This window comes from Triticum dicoccoides, chromosome 2A (genome assembly GCF_002162155.2).
Source record: "Triticum dicoccoides isolate Atlit2015 ecotype Zavitan chromosome 2A, WEW_v2.0, whole genome shotgun sequence".
Lineage (NCBI taxonomy): Eukaryota > Viridiplantae > Streptophyta > Magnoliopsida > Poales > Poaceae > Triticum > Triticum dicoccoides.
The window spans coordinates 452209045-452215083 of record NC_041382.1 but is presented as its reverse complement, the minus strand read 5'-3'; positions in this window follow the sequence as shown (position 1 = coordinate 452215083).

Here is a 6039-nt window from a genome sequence, read left to right as displayed (position 1 = left end):
CAAGAAGTTTACCACAGAATCTTCTTCAAAAGCATTGCCTTTATTCAACATTTTGTTAAGAGTAAATATAGATGTGATAATATACGAAAAAATGGAGAATATTTAAGATAAGATGAAGAGCGATGCTACATAACCAAGTAGCTGTAAATGTAAGTGCAGCGATATAGGCAAAAGGTACAGCCAAGAGCAATGCACAGCTAAACTTCTTCAGTACCAACCTTATGGTAAGAGTAAATATAGATCTGATGTGTAGAAAATGGAGTGCAAAGGAAAATAAGCTGCAGAGTGATGGTACATGAACAACTACCTGTCATTATAAGTACACTGATAAAGGACAACATGTACTTACAAGAACAATGTAGAGCTAAAAAAACATTGGCATTGGATATATTCTACACTAATGTAACCATTCATACAGATAAGATAATTTGGAGCGAACAATTGATAACCAAGCTATCATGCATACTGCTGTCACATAATGAACCAGGTATGTATGCAAGTACAGTGATACAGGACAACAGGTACTAACAAGAGCAAAGCAGCGGGCAGCATATTTGAGATATCCTGTCGTTCTTGTCAAACCGGAATTCTCCTTCGAGCAGATTTACTGGAAAAAAGATCCGTAAGGCACATGCGGAAAAGTAGAAGTTCAAATTGTCATGTGATTTCATAGACAATAACTCATCCTGGGAACGAGACTAGTGCATAACAAGGTTTTTCCATTCAATGTCTTCTAAATTTAGCACAGGAGACTTCACCAGAAATTTGTTTATAGACTTGCCATCAAAGTGTGATTTCCTCAGGTAACACCGATACTGATGCAATGCTTCCTTGAAAAGCACAAGCAAGCTTTGCTCGTCATGACTATCCAGATTGACCCTCGCCTAGTTACAACAATGTAATGTAAATCATTGATGTGTTCAATCAGCAGAAAACAGGAAAATAATAGCCATGAATAATAGCACTTACACGTAAGTTGGACAGGAAGATGTGAAAATGATGTTTGTCTTCACAATAATCTTCCCATGATGGGAATATATGCACGTAGTCCCTAACAACATTGCAAGCATTGTCTTTTAAACTGGGAATAAATGGAATGGGGTTCCAATCTACAGGAATTGGCTGTCTCTGCAGTTGGGATAGGTCTTCGGCCGGTGGACTTGTTGTACTTTTTGCTGGAGTGGGATTTTTCTATGGTACAGCTGGTGCTATGGCAAATGAAATCGGTATACCTTTTGCTGGAGTGCAGGTCCTATGTGGTGGGGCTAGTGGTGTGGCCAGTGAAGTATGGGTACAGTCTGCTGGAGTCGGTCCTACGTTTTGTGTCACTGGTTGTACAACCAATATAAGTGGGGTGCTGTCTGGTTTCTCCGGCACCACCACGTTTTTCAAGGACTTTGCTGGTGCTCCTTTAGGTTCGGTAATCACCCTCTTCCTTTTTGATGTCTGATGCACAAGAACAACATTTGAGTGAAAAAACATGGTATGATGACAGATGGAATATGTATTGATAATGGATGGGCATGGCATCTTGACATATATGATGAGTAAACTAAGCAGATGGCGGTGCAACAAAGTAGAAGAAATGCAAGACAACATATGCAAGATACCCGCAATCAATAAAACATTGCCAAATTAGAATAGGCACCTTGATGGGTGAACAGGACAGTCCATCTGCCTTTGACTCCTCGAGGTTAGAATAGTCATCAGGATCATATTCTGAACAAGAATCAACAGGTGGGGAGCGTATGAGTTTCATTGCATCCAGAATGGCACTCAATGCCTTGGTGCCAATTTTGTAAGTCATTGCAGTGTTTAGCTTCAAGAGTGGACTGCTGCTAGTGCGACACAAAGCAGCTACACAGATCATAGTGTAGATATAACAAGAAAACCTTAAGCATCAGAGTAAAATCAGCAAAGTGAACTTGCTGGAATATATGTGCTAGTATTGCCGGTACGGCTAGAAAGGCTTCGGATACCAGCTCTCTTCAAGTGAAGGTGTGGTACTGTTAATATCAATGTAACTCTCAAAGGTGACACAGCTCCCCACATTTCCTTGCTATTCTTATAGGATTCAAGTGGGCAGGCCACTACAAATCCTATTCCTATGTTTACAAGATCCTATGAATCAAAGAGGCTCAAAGTTTCCATCACTACCGACCATATAGACCTCTACACTGCAAATGTCCCTGCTCATCTTCAATACAAGGAACATACTGTACTACTATCATACTCCCTCCATTCCAAAATATAAGTCTTGGTAGAGATTTCCACTATGGATCACATACAGATGTATCCAGGTACATTTTAGAGTGTAGATTCACTCATTTTGCTCCATATGTAGTCCATGGTGGAATCTATACAAAGACTTGTATTTAGGAGGGGAGAGAGTACATATTAAAGAAGAATGGAAGAGGAACATGGTAAAGAAGAGCAAGCAGATTTTGGATAATAAAATGTTGGTTGCGCAGTGCCCACACATGATGAACCAGAGCGTATTAAGAATGCACTCCTAGCTATCTCTCGACCATTTCAGGTGGTTGGATGAAGATCCTACGTCTCCTAACCCTTCTTCTTCCTCGTCTCTGATTCTTCCCATACAGAACATCGCACGGGCCGCCAGCCGAACCACCGGCCCCCACCACGTGTGTTCCTCCGCCACCCCCACCCCCACCCCACCCCAATCCCCACCCGCATCGAGTTTTCTTCATTTGGCGAGTCCCCACAACCACCCGAGCCCTTTCGATCACACCGGCGAACTCCGACGAGCTCTGAAAAATCGACTGACCCAATTTTGAAATTTAGTCTACTGTGATTTAACTAGTGTGGAATATAAAAGGGGAAAACCATAAGCAAAGTATGGTGTTGAGCGTGCCATGGCAGATCTGAAGGTGCAAACCGGACAAAGGCAACTTCGCAACCAAGACAAGAAATTAGAGTAAAGCAGTGGCGATCTATTTTCTTGCTGTGATAAATAAGTTGAGTAGATACGAAAGAGTACCGCCTCTGGTGCGGCGCCGTGTACACATCTGCTGAGAATTTGATGGTGTTGCAGTAGCGATGGCTGTCGGCGGCGTGGAAGCAGATCTAGGAGGGTAGACGGTGGCGGCAGGGCGCGGTGGACGAGACGGTCGTAGGAGCGGCGCCGACAAGGTGGACGACAGCGGGGATGAAGTGAGAGGACGGGATGCAAGGATCCCGGTCCGAAGCCGTGGATGAGAGAGGTCAATCTCTTGTAATGGACGGTGGCATCGGGGTATCAGCTCCGTCATGGTGGAGGAGGATGGCGGTGGATGGGGTGGAGGACAGCGGCGGACGGAGGAGGGTGGGGTGGAGAGGGTGTTTTGGCACCCACGGAGTACGAATGGGGAAAAGGGAGGTAGAGAGGAAGGGGGAACCATGTATTCAGGGCGCGCTTGTCTCAAATGTGAGGAAATTTACAAACTTAGCCCCCATTCCAAATTTCTACTACATCACAGCAACACTAGTCGGTTGGGGATAGGACGGTAATCTCGCATACACCGAATATTTGTCGACGAGAGTTTGTTTTTGGCGCCCACCATGTATGAATATGAATCGGGGAGGGAGTCGATTTCGGCCAAGGACACACTGTGTTTTGGCGCCCACCGTGTATGAATCCGGGTGACAGGCGGTTACGTCATGTTTGGGTGAAATTACAAACCTACCCCTATCGAAACCTATAGAAATCCAGCATATAGGCTTTGCGTGGCAGGGATAGGCAGTAGTGATTTCCATCTCGCAGATTTTGGTTTCGGGCGGTTACTGCGACTTTCCCCGCTTCGTTCAAATTTTGCAGAGTGCACGTTTACCATGCCAACTCAATTCGAATCCCGTTTGTATTCTATTTTTTTCGGGCGGGATCCATTTTCAATTGGAATTACATTCTATATACATCATTTTTTATATATATACTTTCAAAAGCACAACAAAGAATTCTGCTCCTTTATATGTATAATATGATTTACAAATACAACAATCTCGAAATCTTCAGGTTGAATTGGAAAAAAATTAACCAAATTATGTTCTACTAAAATGTATGGATCAGTAATATCTACATATTAAATAACATAGATGTGCGTGAATTCATATGAGTATGCATGTTTGATAGATCAATTTTGGTTCGAGTATGGATTACATGTATCATCATCTCGAATTTAAATATTTGAATCCCTTTTTTGTTCACTTCTTTCACGCCCATCTCTCTCGCATGCATGCTCCTTCGGGTAGCTATCACTCTCTTTTCTCCAGCTCACCCGCACGCCCACTTCATGTTGCTCCTATCCTCGCAAACATGGTCTCTCGACATCTCCCTTGAGAAGTGTCACACTCTCCCTATCATTATAAATTACACGGTTTTCATTATCTCTCACGTCTCTACTGTTCTCTGGTATCACTCGGTACCTAAGCTTTCTTTTTCACCGCCGAACACACAGTCTCCACTCGTCTTTCACTTTGTCTTTCTCTCTATGGGATTCTCTTACACACCCTATATGTCTCTACATATGACTCATACCACTAAAATTACTCTCTCTATCTCTCCTATAGACACAACATTTGTTGCGGTCTCCTTTTCGTCTCCATCCCAGACTGACATTATCCATTTGTTTACCGATCAGACAACCCGACTACCGTCTCCTCTCTCTCTCTCACAGACACACACGCACAACTCCTACAACTAAAATGTGAATGGAAAATGAGATTTTGTTATACCCAAACAAAAAAGGATTGGAGGGAGTGATTGCTCTGACACGGACGCGACCTCTCATAGCGCAGGCATTGAACCGGCGTGCCTGCCAAGAGGGACGCACTCACTGCAGGCCCGGCTGAGCACGCCTCCTCGCCGCGTGCAACCAGCTTAAGACTGCCCCGCCTGCCTTCATTGAATCCGCGCGTGTGCCGGCAGCACGTCCTTCCGCGAGCCGGCAGGCATTTTAGAACACAAAAAATGACTAAAATATAATTAATTTACGCATGGTCTTGACTTGTTGTGCTCGCACTGGTAGCAGGAACTAGTAGAGGATTTTCTTTATTTATAACTCTCCTCACATTTTTTGGCTTTGAAGTGAATCATGGTTGTGGACATTATGTATGAATGTGCAGATATCTGTGAACATGAGTTTGATGTGGAAGTTAAACTTGGAATGTCGGGCTTGCGCGTGAACTATACCATGTCCAATGCTTCGTCTGTTATTGTTTGGAAAGTAATTACTGTTATTACATGACCCAAAAAAACATTTTGTGCCACATCAGTAGATGCACGGACATCACAACAGGCATGCTGACTGGATAAACATTTGAACCTAGCTATTATGAAGAAAATTTTGTATTGACAACAATTTTAGATAGCAGGAGGCGCCTAGCCTGCTCTGCCTCTGCTAGCTTATTTCTGGCTTCTTCCATCTCCTCTTTGGCTTGGGTGAAGAGAGCATCTGATTGCTCTTTTCACTTCTTCAGGAACTCAGCTACATTCTCAAGGGCTGATGCACGCTTTCTTTCAGCCTTTACTAATGCCACGAGGACACGGACAACTGACAACTCCACCTGGCTTGTGTGTAATCCAGCATCATCTGGGAATTTGCACCTTGTGTCTAATCCAACATCATTAGGGAACTGGCACCTTGTGTGTAATCCGGCCTCATTTTGGAAACATGATCTCGAGGTTGACCATACTTCCCTCCTCGCAGGAACTGCATCCTAACATGAAGTTACTTCTGTTTTAGATCAATACTCACAGCAACCTAGATACATTTAGTAGAAGCCAGATAAACAGAACTCGGAGAAGTGAATTCAAAAGCAATAAATAAATAAAAACAGACTAGAAGGTGAGAACACCCACTTCCTACATCAAGCTAAAAACAAAAGCATTAGGACGATTAAGACTCTTCTTATTACACATCGAAGAACACCATGCTTATGAGAAACAGAAACTACAACATATACACATCAAAGAACACGAGGCTACACGAAAGTAATTGAAAGGGTGTTACTTACCAAAGCTCGTTTTACAGGTTCGGTGCA